We start from the raw sequence: 21297 nt of genomic DNA, 5'->3' as shown, positions 1-21297 counted from the left end.
TGACTGGAAGTGTGCTGGCTGTGACTGGAACCATGCTGGAGGTGACTGGGAGCAACTGGGCCCACACTGGGAGTGACAGGGAGTCATTCTGGGCAGGGCTGGAATCATACTGGGAGTGACTGGAACAATACTGGGGGGGACTGGGTGCAGCTGGGATCATCCTGGGAGCCACTGGGATTCCAGCAGGTGTGAATGGATCCTGGCTGGGGGTCACTGGGAGCTACTGGGCCCATGTTGGGAGGAAAATCTGGACACATTGGAAGCAACTGGGACCAACTGGAAGGTACTGGAACCGTGCTGAGGGGACTGAGACCATAAATGGGGAAACTGGGTTCATACTGGGAGCGACTGGGACCACACTTTGGGCAACTGCCAGAAACTGGGATCATGCTGGAGGCAACTGGGAGTAACTGGGAAAGACTGCGATCATTTTGAGGTCACCAGAACCTTACTGGGCCAACTGGAATATACTGGGAGTGTCTGTGACCATACTGGGGGGACTGGAACCACACTGGGAACAGCTGGGACCATGCTGGGGACAGCTGAGAGTGAGTGGGACCATGCTGAGTGGGACTGGGACTATTCTAGGGACACCTGGGATCATACTGGGAGGAACTGGGAACAACTGCAACCATTCTGGCAGCAACTGGGATCATACTGGAATCAAAGTGGGAGCAGCCGGGTCCATGCTGGGTGAGACTGGGAGGAGCCAGGTCCATGGAGGGTGACTGGAATCATATTGGGATTGACTGGGAGTGGCTGTGAACAACTGGAATCATGCTGAAAGTAACTGGGAGGAAGTGGGAGGGACTGGGAGTATGCTGGGAGTGACTGGGATATACTGGGAGAGACTGGGAGTCATAGGGATCATACTGGTGGTTACTGGGGTCATGTTGGCATTGACAGGGAGCAGCTGGGATCACACTGGGGGGCACTGGCATCATACTGGGAGTGACCGGGATCATACTGGGATTACAGTGGGTGCCAAGGGACCCTGACTGGGGGTTGCTGGGAGCTGCCAGGCCCATGCTGGGAGCCAAATGCACACACACTGAGAGCAACTGGGAGCAACTGGGAATGACAGGAGTCATGCAGGTGACAACTGGGATGTACTGGCAGAGACTGGGATAAAACTGGGGGCAGCTGAACCATGCTGAGGTAACTGGGAGTGCCTGGCAAAGACTCTGGGAATGTTCCAGGCAACTGGGATGTACTGGGAGTACCTAAGAACATGCAGGTGGTGACTGGGACCACACTGGGAGCCACTGGGAATGTGCTGGGGGCAACTGGGACCATGCTGGGGGCAAGTGTGAGTGACTGGGGCCCTGCTGGGGGAGACTGGGATCATACTGGACTCATATTGGGATCATACTGGGAGTGACTGGGACTATACTAGGAGCAACTGGGAGAAGTGGGAACACACCAGAGAAAAGTGGGAGCAACTGGGACTTGCTGGGGGCAAATAGCGTCACAATGGGGAATGACTGAGAATGACTGGGCTCATACTGGGAGAAACAGGGATCCTGCAGGGAGTGAGGGGAAGTGACCAGGGTGATACTGGGACTGACTGGGCTCATCCTGGGAGTGCCCAGGAAACTGGAAGCACACAGGGGTAGGAACTGGGCACCTGCTGGGAGCAGCCCCTGGCGGCCCCGGTACCCCCGAACCCCTTTCCCGGCCATGCCGCCCCTCCAGCCCCAGCACCCCCATTGCCGGGTGCCGGCACTGCCAGGGGTCCCCCCTCTCGGGGTCCCCGCTGGGGCTCCTGGGGCTCTCCTCTCTCTGCGCTCCCGCCCAGGGAAGCCGCGGCTCTCCCGGGGCTCCCCAAATCCGGGGTCCCCACGCGGCCCCGGCAGAGCTCGGAGGGCCCGGCCGGGAAGCCCAACCCGCACCGCGGGGGGACCCGCATCCCCCCGGCCCCGCCGGGGCTCTGCCGCCACCCGCACCGGGACCCCCCAAAAACACCTCCCGGGGACGCCCGATGTCCCCCCGAGGGCAGCTGCGGCTCGGCCTTGGAGCCCCGCCAGCTCCAAACATCCCCCCAAAAACCCCAAACCCAGGGAGCCCCGGGATATTTGGGGCCAGCTCCCCCTGCCCGGGCACCTGCGGGATGGGGGCGACGCTCCCGGGGTGCTGCGAGTTCAGGCGGAGCCGGAGCCCCGCGGTTCATCCTCCCCCTCCTCCTGCTGCTCCCGCTGCCGCTCCGCCTCTTCCTCCCTCCTCCTCCTCCCCGCAGCCGCGGGAGGGGCGGGGATGGAGCCGGGACAGGTCGGAACGCAGAGAGGGGTGGGGGGATGCCAGGAGTGACTGGGCTGTACTGGGATCATACTGGGAGCAGCTCCTGGGTGACTGATCCTACTGGGATCCTACTGGGATCATACTGGGAGTGAGGAGGAGCAGCGCGGTGGCTCCAGCGCTGGGGCTGGGGGCGCTCCTGGCGGGCGAGGGGGAAGTGGGACCCCGGGCACCAAGACCCTGAATCGCCATTGCCGGCACCGGGACCCCCCCTGCTCCCCTTATCCTGCACAGGGACCCCTCTGAATCCCCCATTTCCGGACATCAGGGCCCTCTGCTCCCCTTTTCCCTGCTCCCAGCCTCTAGATTTCCCGTGTGCCTGATCCTGGAACGCCTTGGAACACCTTGGACCCCCATTGCTGCCTTTCCCAGCCCCCAGCCCCACCTTTGTGCAAAACCAGAGACCCTCTGAACTCCCCCTTCCCAAACACCCTGTGTATCCCCACCCTGGTACCCCTTTTTGGGAAACCCTGGACTCCCCTTTCCTGGGCTCAAGGACCCCTGGAACTCCCTTCTACCTCTCCATCCCTGCCCCCCCATTTCCGTGACCCTGAGACCCCCCTGCACCCCCATTCCTGAGAACCAAGACACCCTTTTACCCCTTTGCCCGGCACTGAGACCCCCCTGCACCCCCTTATCCGGCACCAACTCAACATGTTCCCATCCCACACCTCTCCCAACCCCCAGTCCCACCCTTTTCCCTGACCTGGGACCCCTGGGCCCCCATTCCTGCCTTTCCCAGCTCCCAGCTCCTCCTTTCCTCATGTTCAGGAGCCCTGGCACCCCCTTTCCTGGGCACAGGATTCCCTGGACACCCCATCCCAGCTCTCCCAGTCCCTGCACCCCCTTTCCTTGGCTCTCAGCCCCTGAACCTCCTTCCCAGCTCTGCCTGCTCTTCATGTCCCCCTTTCCTTGGCCTGTGGCCCCCCTGGAACCCCAAACTCTCACTTTCAGCCCCCTCAGCTCCCCAAAATCTCTGTGTCCCCCCAGTTCTCCACTCCCTGCAGCTCCTGGAAGTGTTGCTGTCACAGCCCGGCCCGGGGGTCCCCCAGTCCTTGATTGTGGGGGATGTGGATGGGACCCTCTTGCAGCGCTGCGGCAGCGAGCGGGGCCGGATGGAGGCACAGACACCGGGGATGGGGGCGGGAGCTGAGCTGGGATATTGGGACAGCCAGAGCTGGGATATTGGGATAGCCAGAGCTGGGACATTGGGATAGCCAGAGCTGGGATATTGGGACAGCCAGAGCTGGGATATTGGGATAGCCAGAGCTGGGATATTGGGATAGCCAGAACTGGGATATTGGGATAGCCAGAGCTGGGATATTGGGATAGCCAGAGCTGGGATATTGGGATACCCAGAGCTGGGATATTGGGATGGCCAGAGCTGGGACATTGGGACAGCCAGAACTGGGATACTGGGATAGCCAGAGCTGGGATATTGGGATAGCCAGAGCTGGGATATTGGGACAGCCAGAGCAGGGACACTGGGATAGCCAGAGCTGGGATATTGGGATAGCCAGAGCTGGGACATTGGGATAGCCAGAGCTGGGATATTGGGACAGCCAGAGCTGGGATATTGGGATAGCCAGAGCTGGGATATTGGGATAGCCAGAACTGGGATACTGGGATAACCAGAGCTGGGATATTGGGATAACCAGAGCTGGGATATTGGGACAGCCAGACCCTGCTCAAGGACAGGAACCAGCCCGTGGCCGACAGTGACCTGGAGACGGGGCTGGTACAACCAGAGCAGGGGGAGTGGGGGGAGCCGGGGGCTGGGCTGGGATCAGTGGGAATGGAGGACTCTGAGGGGCTGGGATGGGATCTCTGGCGATGGGGGGGATCTGTGGGGCTGGGAGGGAATCCAGGGAGCTCCAAGGGGCTCCCTGGGGCTGGGACACGACTCCATGGGTCTGTTCTCTCCTCGTTCCCAGGTCTCCACACAGTGCAGGGGGTTTCCAGCTGTGACCTCCTGTCCAACAGAGCGTCCATGGATCCCACCAGTACGGCTACGAGGGCTGGGATTTCATCTCCTTCCTGCTGGGATCCAGGAGCTTTGCAGTGTCCAGCGGTGCTCTCTGGATATCCCACAGGTGCTGGGAATCCAGAGGGATCATGGTGGAGCAGATGAAGCATTACCTGGGACACACCTATGTGGAAGGGCCCCCAAAATACATCAGATATGGTCGGGAGGCTCTGGAGCACAAAGGTGGGTGTAGGAGGGGAAGGGCAATTCCTATGGGAATGGGGGATTCAGGAATGGGGGACTTGGGAATGCAGGAATTGCCATGGAATTTCCATGGCCAGATCTCACTCTCATCCCAGTCAAGTGAGAATTCCATGGATGGATCTCCTCCCTAACCCACTGCCATGGGAATTCCATGGGGAAATGATTGGAATTGATGACCAATCCAATGAGAGCAGTGCAATGAGAAGTAATCCCTGCTGGGATTCCATGGGACATCCATCCCAATCCTTTGCCCAGGCCGGCTCTGCTGTGCCCATGGCAGCACCAGGGGAGTGCCCTGTCCCTGCCCTGAGCCCAGCACGAGCCTTTCCTTGGGTGTTCCGTGCCCTGCCCAGGGCAGGAGGGCACTGCCGGAGCGGCTTTGGTGGCCCCGGGCACCCGGCTGGGCTGCAGCCACTGCAGGGGCTCCTGGGGAATGTTCCAGAGCAGAGCTGAAAGCAAACAGCAGTTTCTGGAGGGGATTCTGCCCCTGGGCCTGTGCTGGGAGCCCAAGGGCAACAGCCCAAAGTGCTGGGGCTCAGTGTCCCTTGGCCAGGCCGTGTTCCCTGGCTGTGCCCTGTCCCTCAGCTGTGCCCTGTTCCTGTCCCTCAGCTGTCCCCTGTCCCTTGGCTCTGTGATGCCAGGTGTGGCAGCAGGACCTGGGGCAGCCCTGGGGGAGAACAACCCTGAGCCCCAGCTGGGCCAGTTCCCCCAGTTCCCCCCAGGCCACTCCCAGCATGGGCCCTGTGGCTCCCAGTCACCCCCAGTATGGTCCCAGTCACTTCCAGTTACACTCAGTGTGATCCCAGCATCATCCCGGTCACTCCCAGTGTGATCCCAGCATGATCCCAGCATGTTCCCAGGTGTTCCCATTCATCCCTATAATAGTTCCAGGCACTCCCAGTATGGTTCCAGTCCTTCCCAGTATGATCCCAGTATGAACCCAGTCACTCTCATTATGGTACCATTTGCCCCCAGTAAGGTCCCAGTCACTCCAAGTCACCCAGTATGATTCCAGTCACTCCCAGTATGATTCCAGTCACTCCCAGATAGTCCCAGTATTACTGCAGTAACTTCCTTTATGGTTCCTCTGTGATCCCAGTCACTCCTGGTTAATGCAGCCTGGGGTCCCAGGGGTCCATCTGACCCCCGGGCTGCCGCTGCCGTGGGTGTCCGGATAGCGCTGTGCTGTCAGGCTCAGCCTGTCTGGGTCCCTCGGCTCAGCTCCCAGCCACAGGCAACTTAGTGAGCACCTCTGGAGTGATTTCAGCTCTGTGAGTTCAGCTCTTGGTGATTTCGCTCTGTGCTGGTTTAATGTTTTTGCTGGGGTTACCCAAACACTGTGGCAGGCTGTGGGCTAATCCAGCCGAAGGCACACGGTACGGTGAGGAGCATCCAGGCAGCAGTGAGGACAGCACCAACAGAGACAATTTTCATCTTTGGACAAGGATGGGGCTTTTAATAGGGAATATTCAGGCAAAACTTGTCTGATTTTCAGGAGGTCTTGTGTTCAACTCAGAGGAGTTCTTGTCACTGTTTGTGGGAGTAGTGTTTGCAGTGCCTTGGTATGGTTTTATGTTTTTCCTGGGTACCATCTTGGACCAGATGGTAGTAGAACACACGCATACCCTCTACCCCAAGTAATCAGCTGGAAAGGCCCAGAAATTTGATGTGTTTCTGGGTCTTTCACTAGCACTGATGGTTTCTCAGTGAGCTTTGCCTGGGTGGTGTTTGCAAAGTGGCAAAGTATTGGCGGGTCAGGCTCTGATGTTGTACAATTTACGAAGTTGATAATGTAGAGAGCCTTGCAAAGTCTCTCAACTGGAGATATGATTTTTATTTCTCTTCACTGCTGATTGAGGACTCTTTTGAGGGTTTGATGTGTCTTTTCTACGATTGATTGTCTTGTGGGATTTGCTGGTATGCCTTTTTTTGTGTTCTATTCCCCATTCACTGAAGAACTCTCTTAACTTTCAAGAGGTATAGGCAGCTCCATTGTCTGTTTTGATTTGTTTTGGTACTCCCAGAGTAGCAAATGCAAGGAGGAAGTGCTTTATGATGTGCTGTGTAGTTTCTCCTGCATGAGTAGATGCAAATATTGCTCCCGAAAACATGTCGACTGACATGCGTACGTATTTTGACCTTCCAAAAGGTGGGAAGTGAGTTACATCTGTCGGCCACAGCTGGCAGCAGTTCAGGCCTTGGGGATTGGCTCCTGTCCCCATAGATGATATCTGGTAATTTTGACAGTTCAAGCATGTGGCCAAAATAGTTTTTGCTTGCTGTTTTGAAAGCTTGAACATTCTGTTGAGGGCAGGTATATTTTTATAGTAAAATGTGTGTGAACAACTTTGCCTGGGCAAAGATGTCAGGGACATTGACAGTTTCTATTGCCATGGCCAATGCGACCACTTCCCTGTTCCCTTCTGTGATGAAACCTGGGAGATCGGTGTGTGACCTCACATGCATTGTATGGTAAGGTTGCTTTCTGTGAGAGATTGAGCGTGTTAATGCTGAAATAAATTGGTGTAACTTTGGATTGGAAACCTCTTTGAGAAGAGCGAGTTCTGCTCTCATAGCTGTACCTGCAACATACTGTGACCAGATTAAAGGGTTCATCTTTGAATTTCTCAAAGGCTCTGACAACAGCAGCTAATTTTGCAATCTATGGAGATCCTCCACTATTTGGATGTCAGATTCCCAATTTTGGGTCTCTGGGTCCTTCCAAGTCATTACAGACTTGTGGATGACCCTGAGCCATCTGTAAAAATTGTTAGAGTTCTGAGTGGTGTTTTACTTTGGACTAACTTCGGGTCAGATTAAAGACTGCATTAAAAAGTTTGTGTTTTGGGATATGGATGGAAATTTGGCCTGTATAGCTGTTTAGGGCAAATTGGAGGTTTCCATTGGTCTGGAGCAAATGCTCCAGGTCCCCAGTGGTCAGTGGCAAGTATATGCATGTGAACTCACACCCAGCAAGGGAGCGGAGGCGAGTTTTGGCTTCTTTTATTAAATATCCCATGATTTCTTGGAAGATGTTAATTGTCTTTGAAGGTTGGTTGTTTGTAAAGATCCATTCCAGTATCAATAAATGGTCTAGGAGTTGAAGATCCCATTGGAAAATCAGTCCGTAGAACCAGGGTGCTTTTCCAGGAATGACGAACTGGAAAGGCAGCATGGGCTCAAAGCGATGGGCTTGACGTGCAGACAGGGCTTCTTGGACCTTGGTGATGGTGTCTCGGGCTTCTGTTGTGAGTGTGTGTGGAGAGTCGAGGTCCTCATTGCCACGGAGAAGGGTGAACAGGGGAGCAAGGCCCTCTGTTGTAATTCCTAGCAGGGGACGTACCCAGCTGATGGATCTGTACAGACTGTGTAAGTCTCTCAGGGTTTTTGGGTCATCTCAGATGGCGAGCTGCTGGTCCTTTCCTGGATCTGGAATCCGAGATAAGTCCATGGGTTGGGGTACTGTATTTTGTCCTCAGGGATCTCGAACCCTGCTTTTTCTATGGTTTCGATTCTCCCTTTAAGTACTCTATCTAAGTAAGTTTTTGCTGATGCACAGACCAGGATATCATCCATATAGTGGCAGATGATTGCATCTGGAAATAGGTTCCGAACAGGAGCCAGGATGTGAGCAATGTACCACTGGCATATAGTAGGTCTTTTCGACTGCTTTAGTAATTGAGTGAAATCGAGGTAGAAACTTACAGAAAAGTTTTCATTAGTTTGGAAAGCGTATATTCTTGTCCCTACTGTGTCCCAAAATGACTCTAAACCAATAGTGTGTGTGTTAGTATCTGGAAATTGGGAGATAATCTATTCTATAATTTAAGTCAGTTTTTGAAAGATTGCCTTTAGAGAAAGAAAGGCTGTTAGCAGATAGGATTTGTAGGATTTGTAAATATAAGTCTCTTTCGTTCTGGTATCGTTTTAATTTACTAAATTTTGATCCCATTTCAGTTTCATTCTCTTCCATACCCCCAGCAGTAAAAAGGAAAAAATAAAAACCAAAAAAGGACCAAGGAAAAAAGTGCATAAAAAGGCTGTTTTAAACTTACACTTCTTCAGCCAAATGTGGGTCAAAGAACTGCTGGGTGGGTGGTCTGCCGTCCACCTCCTGAGGATAGTGATATGCAAATTCGTTGGACGCCTCTTCAGAAAACTTCTATAAAGCAGGAGTTACCTTCAAGGGGCCATAGCCGTCCAAGGCAGTAAAAATTCACAAAGAATGCTGCTCTCAGGGGTGCCAGGATGCAAGTGCTCCGTTCGTTGTTCAGGCGGCCATGTTATGAAACCTGGGGTCCCAGGGGTCCATCCAACCCCAGCCGCCGCTGCTGCAGGTGTCCCGGATAGCACTGCGCTATTAGTCTCAGCCTGTCTGGGTCCCTGGGCTCAGCTCCCAGCCACGGGCAACTTAGCGAGCACCTCTGGAGTGATTTCAGCTCTGTGAGTTCAGCTCTTGGTGATTTCGCTCTGTGCTTGCAAGTGCCTCTGGCAGACACACAGGGATAGAGAGAGGAGAAGGCTGTATGTGGTTCCACAGCGATGTCCTTTATTGCCAGCTCCTCTGAAGGGATGCAGTGACAGTTCTTCTGCCAAACTGGATAGAAATGGGTGTTCATATGGGGTACTGGGGTGTTGGAAATTGTCCAATTGCCAGGTTTGAGGAGAATACACCGATAGCCTTACAGAGAGGTAAGAAGTGTCTGAATGCAGAAGAGGGGCTTCTTTGCTCCCATCACCATGACTTAGGCATTTCTTATCTTAGGTGAGTGACCGCCAGGGAGGCCTTGCAGGGCCTCTGACTGCTACAGTGACACTGCAGAACCTCATGGAACCGTGGGTCAGTTGTGACAATGTGGGTCGAAGGACACCATGGTGGCACTACAGAACCACAGGGAACCAAGGGGCCATTGTGACACTGTGCTTCCTCATGGAATCAAGGAGACCATTGTGAACTCGGTGACCCCAAGGAACCAAGGGTCCATGGTGACCTTGTGCAGCCGCAGTGTCACAGAGGAGCTGTTGTGACACAGCGAGGGCACACGGAGCCCAGGGGCCATTGTGACACATCAGGGCTCTGTGGAACCACGAAGCCATTGTGACATTGCAAGGCCTCATGGAAGCACGGGGCCATTGTGACACTGCAGAAGCAAGGGGAACATTGTGACAGTCCAGGGCCTCATGGGAACCAAGGAGACCATTGTGACACTGTGGGGTCCATGGAACCAAGGGAACATGGAACAGGTCTGGCTGGCTGGGCCTCCTGGGGACCACCTGACCACCTTGGCATGTCGAGGGCTGCTTCTCATCTGCCCCTGAAGCCCTGGAGATCTGGGCTTTCCTTCCTATGGGAGAGAACTGTCCTTCTCCTCCAGGGAACCAGGGCCAAAACCGGGATTTCTTCTCCAAATTTCCTTATGTAAAAGGATTGTTTCCAGATGAAATCTGCCAGGAGGAACAGCTCTGGCTTCCTTGACCACCCAAGGGTCACCTCTTATCTGCCTTTGAAACACTGGGACCGTGTGCTTTTCTTTCTTATGTGAAAAAAACCATCCACCTCCACCAGGCACCCATGGCCAAAACTGAGGATCTGCCTCCAGAATTCCCTATATCCAAGGACAGCGCCTAGACAAAAGCTGCCAGGACTGACAAGTCTGGCTGGCCTTGGCTTCCTGAGGGCTGGCATTCATGTGCCCTTGTTTGCTTTGGGATCACCATGGGGGCAGTGCAGGGGGAAGGGAGAAAGCCTGGGATTCCCTCACCTGTGGATGGGTTTTTCCCTGGCATGCAGGGGTTGGGCCTTCCTTAAGGCCCTGACAGAGATAAGATCATTGACCTTTTTTCTTCTTCCCCTTTGTGTCTGTAATCTATTTTCAATAATTTGTTGTTTGTTTTTCTAGAGGAAGCGTTCCAGATGGGGTCCAGTCTGGATCAGGAAATGTTTGGGAGCAGCAGCGGTGTGGATGGGCCGTGCCCTTGGAGAAGGCTGAGGGCATCGTTTGGGACCAGCTTTTCTTCCAGCGGTGGATGGCGTGAGGTGGGTCCTGTCTGATGGGGATGGTGGGGTCAGAGCTTTGGGGAGATGGCAGCGAGCACAGGAGCATCCTGCTCTGGGCAGCTGCTGAGGGCTGGAGGTGCTGTGACTGGCTGCAGGCTGGGCACATGTCCTGCCCTCCTGCTCTGCTCCCAAAGGCAGCAGTGATGGGCAGCTCTGGGCACAGCTCTGGGCACAGCCAGCATGGCCTGGGCACCGTGGGCGGCTGGGACAAGGGGACAGGAGCCTTCAGCTGACGGGGCTTTCTGGTTTCTCTCCTTGCAGCCGGGCTCTGCGGGTGCTGAGGCTGCTCTGGGCTCTGCCAGGGCTCTGCTGGGCTCTGCCCCGGGCACAGCTGGGCTGGCTCTGCCCTCACATTGCTCTGACAGCTTTGCATCAGACAAGCCTATTCCGAGCACAGTGCCTGAGCTTTCTGCTTTGGCAGGTGAGCGAGGCTCTCCTGCAGGCCAGGAGATTGCAGCTGGGAACACACATCCAATTGGCAAGGACCAAAACTCTCCACAGCCCCAGCTGAAAGCCTGGATCTCCCCAAGATGTTTTGTCTTTTCCACTCTTCATTCCTTTTTTGGCTGGAATTGTGCAATTGCACTTTCTTCCTCCCCTAGAAGTGCCACAAATAGACTGAACCTGCCAAGTGGGCCCTGTTCCCAAGGCAGTGCAGTCTGGAACTGATGGATGAAGAAGTGCCCTTCTGCACTTCCAAACCAGACCAAAAAGCTGTAAGAGGGATTTTCTGTCTTTAAGAAACCCTTGACAGTTTCAACTGGAATGTGCAGCTCATTCACAGGGTGAGAAGGAAGGGTATCTTCTGAAGGGTTTGGGATTTAGCAGAGTTTAGATTCCCAGTCCTGCTTGGAGCTGGAAGGGCACAAAGCAATTTCCTCCTGCTTCAACCACAATTTAAAATAACAATGTTGGAAACAAACCAAAAAATTGATTTTAAAAGGCTGCTGAGGTCAGCAAGATGGATCCATGCCATTAGCACATTCACAAGTAAATAACTGAGTTCTCTTTTTCAAAAGACCAGTTACCTCTAAATCCAAAGCTAGAGAAGTTTTTACTATACACTTGGGTTTTGTTTTTATCTCTCACAATTTATATAGTTTTTTATTACTTTTTATTTTTCCTTTAAATAGAAACATGCTCTATAAAAGGAGTGTCCTTTGCTCCTGGTTCCCGTGGGGAGCAGCTCCCTCCCCGCTGGCTGAGCTGCTCAGGCAGAGCCCGGCAGCTCCTGGCCCTGCAGGGCTGAGGCTTTTCCCCGTTGCTGGGCACAGACTGATGGAGCAGCACGGCTGAACACGGGGCACACAGAAGGACCAGCAGCAGCTGCCTTTGGCCACCTGAGGCTCCAAGGCCCAAACTCTGAGTAGGAAGGGCTGGAAGAGACTCGCAGGCTCCCTGCTGGCTCTGCTGCCCCACTTGTGCCCACCTGGGAGCCCCCAGTGCCAGCAGAGACTTGAGAAGGCAGCCCTGGGCTCCTGGAGGTGGTGCAAGGAACGGAGCTGGGGACTCCCTGTCCATGGAGAGCTTCCAGATGGAAACGGCTGCTGTGCCCAGACAGATCCAAGGGCAGAGAAAGGAGGGTCTGGACCACGGGATGTGCCAGTCTCACAGTCCTGAGCAGCAGCCACCAAGCTCTGGGGGAGCAGAGGGCACAGCAAGAGGGACACAATCAGGCAAGGTCAGAGACTGGAGAGAGCCAGACCCGGGAGCAGGAGCAGCTGCTCCATTGCACCCTTGGAGAAAGCTCTTGGCTGGTTCAAAGGGCTGAAAGGCATCAAGGGCAGAGAGGAGGCCACACCAAGCAATGCTCCTGTTTCCACAGCCTCCCCTCTCTGTGTTCCAGAAGGAATTGGATGAATTGTGTTCTTCCCTCTGAGTCCTCTCGTTCAGCACGAGCAGCTGAGCACCAGGAGCTGAAGGAGCTGAAGCCTCAGGCCTCAAGAGCTGGGCAAGAGGAGACTTTCTGAGCAAATGAATGCTGCTAACATGGACCTGGCTGAATGCAGCAGATGGAATCATGGAATCACAGAATCCTTTCTGTGGAGAAAGACCTCTGAGCTCATCCAGTCCAGCCGTTCACCCAGCAGTGTCGAGCCCAGCACTCAACCCCGTCCCTGAAGTGCCAAGGCCTGGACAACAGCCCTGAGTGAGGCCTGAAGAGCAGGCCGTGAGCCAAAGGTGGCCTCGGGATGAACCTTCCAACCAAAGGTTATCTTTGTATCTGCTCATTAATGAAATATGCATGGTCATTAGCACTGTGGTAGATGTATCCACTCATTAGTGAAACATGTTGTCCCAGATTGAAAGGCAAGATGTATTCCATTTGCCATCTCTATGGCAGTTGTGCAGAGGGCACATTTCCTTTTCTCTTTCACAACCTATTCTCCTTCTGGGGAGACATCTGCTAATAATGAGCTATTGAATGTCACTGCACAACTGATAAGAACTATAACATCCCGCTGGGAGATGCTCCGCCCAGAGGGAGGAGCCAAGCATTTCTACCTGGATATAATCTTGAGTTTCTGGAACACCAGCATGGCTTTTTCTGCACTGGATTTCCCAGAGGAACAGCTGCCTCTTCCACTGCCTCTTCAGAGGAAGACTACACCATTTTCTACAGGATCACTGCTCCAACAGAACCACACCTGCCACTCCAGGGGGACTGCAACCACCATTCCAATTAGACTGCTACCAACACCCTGACCAAAAGGGTGTCAGGTTGTATTCTGACTCTGTCAGTGTTGTTTTGCATTACTGCAATGTTCATTATATCTTTTTCTTTTCTTCCCTAATAAAGAGCTGTAATTCCTGCTCCCGTATCTTTGCCGAAAAAGCCCCCATAATTTCAAATTTATAACAATTTGGAGGGAGGAGGTTTACAGTTTCCATTTCAGGGGAGGCTCCTGCCTTCCTTAGCAGACACCTGTCTTTCCAAACCAAGACAATTGCCATGGCAACCTCTGGCATCCCATTCCCAGGGTCATGGGATCCCAGAAGCACAGAATTGGCTGAGCTGGGAGGGACCCATCAGGATCCTCAAGTCCAACTGCTGGCCCTGCACAGGGCACCCCAACACTGCCAGCCTGGGCCTGGCAGCGCTGTCCAAATGCTGCTGGAGCTCAGAGAGCCCTGGAGCTGTGACCCTTCCCGGGGGAGCCTGGGCAGTGCCCCAGCAGCCTCTGGGCAAAAACCTTTCCCTGAGATCCAACCTCAGCCTGCCCTGACTCAGCTGCAGCCGCTCCCTGCACTGCTGTCCCTGGGCACCAGAGTGAAGAGGTTCCTTCAGCCCCAGCCAGGGACCCGCTCCCAAGGCTGCTGCCATGGCCACCAGGGCTGGCACCAGCTGGGATGCTCGGTTTCCACAGGCCGGGATTCAGGAATGGAATTCCCCAATTTCCTGCTCCCGCTAAAACCCCGCTGGTGCTCGTTGCCCTCCCACCTTCCACTGAAGGAAAAAAATGGAAAGATCCCAGGCTGGGATAAGAACAGTTTACTGGGAACAGCAACGAGATAAGGAACAAACAGGAATAGAAAAAATATTGACAACAGAAGGGATAAGAAAAACTATTTACAAGGGAAACTACATCATCATCAATTGTATCTTCCTGGCCACATGTCTCCTCCTGCCTGGAAAGGACAACCTTCTCAGAGAGAGAGAGAGAGAGAGAGAGTCCCTTTCCTGCCCCTGGCAATGACCTGAGGTGGGAGTGAATGTAGTGACAGGGCCATGGCCAGACCCTCATGTTCTTAAATCCCACATAAGGTCATTGGCAGGGGCAGGAGAAGGTACAGGTGTCTTCCCAGCATGGATCACCGGTAACAGGGATCACCAGGGCTCTTCCCAATGTGGGTTCTTCAATGGGGGATGAAGCTGGAGTGGTGCACGAAGCTCCTCCTGCAGTTGGGGCACTCACAGGGCTTCCGTCACCGGTGGCTCTGTTGGTGTTTGGTCAAGTGAGAGCTCTGGGTGAAGCTCTTCCCACACTGGGGACACTCATAGGGCCTCTCCCCAGTGTGGATGCGCCGGTGCCTTACAAGGGTGGAGTTTTGCTTGAAGCCCTTCCCACAGTCAGAGCAGAGGAAGGGCCTCTCCTCGGTGTGGACCCGCTCATGCAGGAGGAGATTTGAGCTGCTCTGAAACCTCTTCCCACATGTGGGGCACATGTAGGGCCTCTCCCCAGTGTGGATGCGCTGGTGGGTGACAAGAGTGGAGTTTTGCTTGAAGCCCTTCCCGCAGTCAGGGCAGTGGAAGGGCCTCTCATCCGTGTGAATCCGCTGATGCACAAGGAGATCAGAGCTGCTGTGAAACCTCTTCTGACACTCGGGACACTCGTAGGGCCTCTCCCCAGTGTGGATGCGTTGGTGGATGATGAGGTCGGAGCTCCAGCTGAAGCCCTTCCCACACTCCCCACACTCGTAGGGCCATTCCCCAGTGTGGATCATCTGATGTCGTTTCAGACTGTTGCTCTGCCTGAAGCTCTTCCCACACTCCAAGCACTTGTGGGGCTTCTCCCCATCGTGAAGCTTCTCAGGGACCACCAGCTCCGAGCTCTGGCTGAAGCTCTGCCCACCTTCCTGACCCAGAGTGGGCCTTTCCTCCTCAGAGCACCCTGGGCTGGGTTTGCAGCCCCTCCTCCTGTGGGATCTCTGGGGCTTTTCCTCCCTGTTGGATTCTTGCACTGTGGAGTTGCTCAAATCGGCCTCTTCCATGAGGTTCTGCTGTAGGGATTGGTCCTTCCTGGTCTCCATCATCAGCTCCTGCTCTGGGGGAGGAAGGACAAGGAGAGGATGGGATTTGCCTCCTTGCCTCAAGGAAGGGTAAGGAGATCCCCCCAGTGCATCCCCGGCAGGAGGGCACCGGCAGCGGGGCTGTCCTGCAGCCAGGGGCTGTGCTGGGCTGGGAGATGGAGCAGGAGAGAGGGGGAAAGGGGCACTGACTTCCTCCTCACCTGCCTCGGTGTCCCAGGGCTCCTTCCTCTTCCTCGCAGCCTTCTCCATCTGGTAAACTTTAGGGGATGGGAAATCCTGTTTTGGGAGGAAAACAAGGGATGAACACATTGAGTTTTGTACTGGTTTCAAAGCAAACCAGGGGGGAATTTATGCCAGAATTACAATTGAAAAAGAAAATGAATATCAAGGCAATGATACAGAAACCCTGGCTTAAACTCACAGAGTCAGGATATAACCTGACAGCCCGTTGCTCAGGGTGGTGGTAGCAGTCTGATGAAATGGTGGCTGCAGTCCGGCTGGAGTGATGAACGTGATTCTGTCAAAGCGGTGATCATGTAGAAGGGTCTGGTCTTCCTCTGAAGGTCCAGTGGTGGTTATGGAGCTCTTGTCCTCTGGGAATGCAGTAGGCAAGGTGGTCGTGGTGCTGCAAGGGTGAGATTATATCCAGGTAGGAATGCTTGGTTCCTCCCCCTGGGCGGAGCATCCCACAATGGGATGATGTAATTTTATCAGCCCTGCAGTGACACTCAATGGCCCATTAACAGAAGATGACCCCTGGAGGCGTTATCAGGGCTGAGCCATGGAAGAGATAAAGAACACTGCCCCACCTGTTGATAACAGTTTATGGAGATGGTGACTGAAAACACTTTTGGTTACATCTGACACTGTAACCTGAAACAGTGAGGCAATCCCTGCTCGGGGTGGGGGGTGAACACCACCCCCCTTACCCAAACTGGCTCAGGTGTAACACCCCCACCCTGGGAAGGCCACACACACAGGGGACAATGTCACACTTGCCCTGTCCCAGGTGAGATCTCTGTCCCTGTCACTCCCTTGCTCTCCCCCCTTTTCTCTTTCTTTCCATCTCTCTCTCTACCTCACATTTACTGTTCAATAAAATCCACTTTAGATTTGGTGTCCTTCGCACCTTAATTGGGGCAGAGGCATCACTCTAACAATTTTATTAACCAGATTGCAATATTATTTTGCACAGTGAGTTCAGGGCACTGCTGTCTGACCCCAAGTGCCTTTGACAACAGCATGGTTCCCTCCTATGAGGAGGTTCTGCCTCTTCCTGGAGGAACTCTTGGAAACTTGGATGCAGCTTCCTCTGAGCAACTTTTGGTAGACATATGAGGAAAATTACTGTTGTGGGTGGCCAGTGTAAAGAAAATATTTTCATGTCCTATCTTGGAAAGTTTTTTAAATTCACTGGAGGAAAAGGAGCAAATCATACCAGCAAGACTGACAAGGCTCATTCACCCCAAGGTGAGAAAGAGAAGGCTGCTAAAAGTCCTGCAAGAAGCCCAGCTCAAGTAGCTAAATTCCCAAATAACTCCTGAATTCACAGGCTTGGGGAGAGAATTATTATTTTCTTGGTCCCTGTCACTCACCTTTGTGACAGCTAAACAGACCTTTCCCTTCCTTTTAATAATCTGTATTGGGCCAAATTTCCACGTTTCTTTTTTTGGAACCTGCCAGCATCTGAGCTGGAGCTGTGCTGGAACTGATGAAATTTGGAATTGCCACAGAATCGCTTCTGTTGTTGGTTTATTATTGTTTGGGATTTGTTTGCATTTCCATCACGAGTGACTCATGGGAACAGCAAATATTCCTCAAGGCATGTTGTGGAGGGTTAAGTTTGATTTCTGCTGAGTTTGTTTTGTCCGATGCCCAGGGGATGCTCAAGGGCTCTCTGTTTTTGGTTTTGCCCTAATTTTCTTCATATTTGTCTTTATCACTTAAAAACACTTGAAAAATGACTAAAAAGAGTATTGATCAGAGATGTCAAAAGTCGCACCATTTAAGAGGTATCTGAGGTGGAATTTATGGTTTGGGGACATATTCTGGAGGATTTGTGGTTTCTGAGAGATATATGGGAGTATTCTCCATATCTTTGCACTCCAAAAGCCAAGGTGGATTTGTCTGTCACCTCAAAATGACTCAATCTTACCTCAAAATGACTGGTTCCCATCTCAGACCCGTGCCAAAATTAGTCGATTCCTCAGCCTCCAGGGTTAGATGGGGTTGGAAGGAGATTGAGAGAAGATCCAAATTTGAGGTTGTGGGGTCAGGATTGTGTGGGGCTGGGTGGGTGTGATTTATTTTGATAGTAAATAAAACTTTCAGAATTATTGATTTCTGTCCCATTCATTTTCTGTCAGTTCTGGTTTGCTTTTCAGAGTGCTGCCTTCTCAGCTGATTTTGTCTGTGACCTCCTGCCCCAGACTGAAAAGCAAGATGTGTTCTATTTGCCATCAGTTTGGCAGTTGTCCTGTGTTAAGTGGGCAGTTTTTCCTTATCTCTTCCACAATCAGTCCCTCCTCAGGAGAGACATCTGCTGATAATGGGCTATTGAATGTCACTGCATGACTGATAAGAACTGTAACATCCCATTGTGAGATGCTCCGCCCAGAGGGAGGAGCCAAGCATTCCTACCTGCATCTAATCTTGAGATTCTGGTCCACCAACACAGCTTTTTCTGGGCTGGATTTTTCAGAGGAACAGCTGCCTCTTCCTCTTCAGAAGAAGACACCCTTTTCTACAGTATCACTTCTCCAACAGAACCACACCTGACACTGCAGGAGGACTGCAGCCACCATTCCAATTGGACTGCGGCCAACACCCTGTCCAACAGCGTGTCAGGTTGTATTCTGGCTCTCTCAGTGTTGTTTTGGTTCACTGCATTGTTCATATTTTTATTTTCTTCCTAATAAAAAAACTGTTACTCCTGCTCCAAATTTTTATCTGAGAGCCCCCCTTAATTTCCAATTTATAGCAATTCAGAAAGAAAGAGTCGGCATTTTTCCATTTCAGGAGAGGTTCCTGCCTTCCTTAGCAGACACCTGTCATTCCAAACCAAAACATCTCCTTTCTCTCCTGCCTTCCTTTGCCTGCTCTGTTTCTCTCCCAGTGTCTCCCTTGACCCAGGGCAGCTCCCACCAAAGGCCCTGCCCTGATTTAATTCCCAATCCATGAGCTACGACAACCATGGGTGAAGTTATGAAGGCTGGCAGTGAAATGTCACTCTAAGATTTTCTCCACTTGGCTTTTGACTCTTCTGTAAGAGCTTTGCCTTCAAGAGCAGGAACATCTTTTCCTGGCTGGGAACTGGAATTCCAGCCCCTGGGAGTGTGTGTCATGGATCCCAGAGGGGCATTCCCGAGGCTCCCGGGGTGCTGCTCCTGCCGTGCCTCCCAAGGAGCTGTGCAGGGCAGGGGACAAGGTGCAGCAGCTGTGTTGGTGCTGCAGTGCCACAACAGCCCCTGGTTCCAGGAGTTTCTGCACTGCCAACAGCCGTTCCTGGGTTCCATGATGCCCTGCTGTGTCCCCATGGATATTTGGTGTCATGAAGTTCTTCAGTGTCACAATGGCCACCTCGCTCCATGAGCTTCTGCAGTGTCCAAATGGCCTCCTTGGATGGGCAGTGCCACCATGGACCATTGGCTCCATGAAGCGCCGCTGTGTCACCATGGACTCCTTGGTTCCATGAGGTTCTGGGGGTGTCTCCATGGTCTCCTTGGATCCACAGTGTCACAATGGACCACTGGATCCACGTGGCCCTGTGTGTCACCATGGCCCCTTGGTTACGTGGGACCCCAGGGTCACAATTGCCTCCTTGCTTTGTCATCCTATGGGAGAGAATTGTCCTTCTTCTCCAGGGGCCTATGGCCACCCAGGGGCCACCTCTCATCTGCCTTTCAGACACTGAGTCCGTGTGCTTTTCTTGCTTAAAAAGCATCCATCTCAACCAGGCACCCATGGCCAAAATTTGGGATCTCCCTCCCAAATTCCCTATATACAAAGATAGCTCCCAGAAAAATGATGCCAGGAATCAGAAGTCTGGCTGGCCTTGGCTTCCTGAGGTCTGGCACTCATGTTCCTCTGAAACACTGGGGCTCTGTCCTTTCCTTCCTAATGAAAAGAACTCTTCTTCCTGTCCAGGCACCCATGGCTAAAACTGGGATTCCACCTCCCAGATTCCCTATATCCATGGGTTGTTTTCAGACAAAAGCTACCAGGACAGAGAGGTCTGGCTGGCATAGGCCTCTGGTGGCCGCCATTTATCTGCCCCTGAAACACCGGTGTTCCGTGCTTTTCTTCCTATGGAAAAGGACCGTCCTTCTCCCCAGATGTCCATGTCTGAAAGTGGGATTCCACCTCTAAAATTCCCTATATCCAACGGTTGCTCCCAGACAAGCCTGGCTGGCCTTGGCCTCTGCCACCCTGGGGCTCGGTTCTTTCCTTCCCATGGAGATCACTGTGACACTGTGGGCACCTCATGGAACCAAGGGGATCATTGTGGCACCACTGGAGCCCATGGAACCAAGGGGCCATGGTGACACCGCGGGGCTTCATGGACCCAGAGACCATTATGACTCTGTGGGGCCTGATGGAACCATGGAGACCATTCCGACCCTTCAGGGCCTGGTGTCACCAAGGGGGCATTGTGCCACCTCAGGGCCTCCTGGAAGCAAGGGACCATTGGGACACTGAGGGGCCCCATGGAATGAGGGAACATGGACCAGGGTGCCTGCGGGTGGACCAGGTTAATCTTCCCTTGTCTCTCAGTGCTAAATAGAACAGGGCTAACAGCAACACCAGCCCCTGTATGATATCATTGGTATTTGGAGTGGATCTGAACCCTTCGAAAACTGGTGGGGCAGACCCAAAGAGATGGTTAAAGGGTTGGGAGAAAATTTCCCCTGGTGTCATTTCCTCACAGTAGGTGCCATCATTAAAGTAACCCCAAAAGCAGTTAGTGTGTGATAGCTGTGAATCCATGTGCCTGCTTCCCAGAGGAAGTTAAAAATCCATGAATTCTTCCCTTTATTCACCCATAGAACAAACCGGAGAACAGCCACAGCAGCCTTGGCTGTAGGAGCCATGTTTAGATAAGGGCCTGCAAATGGAGAAATGCAGCCACGGTTCCGTGTCACCCAAACCAGGGCAGGCTGGAGCCCAGGGTGCCGCTTAACGAGGTTTCTATAGCAGCACAAAAATTGGATTACTCAAGAACTGTTATTCCCTTTTTTGTTTCTGTGCCCTCGAGCTGCACGTTGTGTGCCAAAATCTGGTTTGGTTTGCAAAGACAGGAGTCTGCTAAGGAAGGAAGGAGCCTCCCCTGAAATGCAGAAAAAAAAAATGTAGACCCCCTCCCTCTGAATTGCTATACATTTGAAGTTAAGGGGGGCTCTCAGGCAAAAATATGGGAGCAGGAATAACCATTCTGTATTAGGGAAGAAAATAAAAAGATAAAATAAACAATGCAGTGAACCAACCTCTAACAGATAGCAATTGAATACATCTTGCCTTGCAATCTAGGACAACAACTTATTCAGCATGGATCACATCCATTTACCGCATGCCCCTTACCCTCAGATATTGCCCACTTGGGACTGACATCCTAAAACGTTTTTTAAAAACTATGGATTTCTCTTCATAATTAAACTTTAGTTAAATTTTAATTAAATGAATTAAAATAATTAATTTTAGCATAATAACTATTAAAATTTTATTTTGTTTAGGCATAAAAATATTATTCAATATTTTATTATTTCATCTTAATGCTTGTATAAAAAAATCTCTGTATGTTTTTTGCAACCAAAAACTTATTGGTCATTGGTTCTAAGTAACACAATTCCCTTCATTAATTCATTGACCACTATTGGCTATTGATTTTGCCCTCTTTATTCTAATTTTCTTTATTTTTATTATTTTTGACATCATTTTTTATGATTTTCACAGACAGGGTAGGAGC

At 52.5% G+C, this 21297-nt stretch overlaps 1 pseudogene; it reads right to left on the bottom strand.

Moving 5' to 3' along the window:
* The window catches only part of LOC116807532 (uncharacterized), a 1256502-nt pseudogene that overhangs the window by 440583 nt on the left and 794622 nt on the right, over positions 1-21297 (bottom strand).

The sequence above is a fragment of the Taeniopygia guttata genome, chromosome 37 (assembly GCF_048771995.1).
Source record: "Taeniopygia guttata chromosome 37, bTaeGut7.mat, whole genome shotgun sequence".
NCBI lineage: Eukaryota > Metazoa > Chordata > Aves > Passeriformes > Estrildidae > Taeniopygia > Taeniopygia guttata.
Note: the sequence above shows the minus strand (reverse complement) of the source record. Positions and strands in the feature narration are given on the sequence as shown.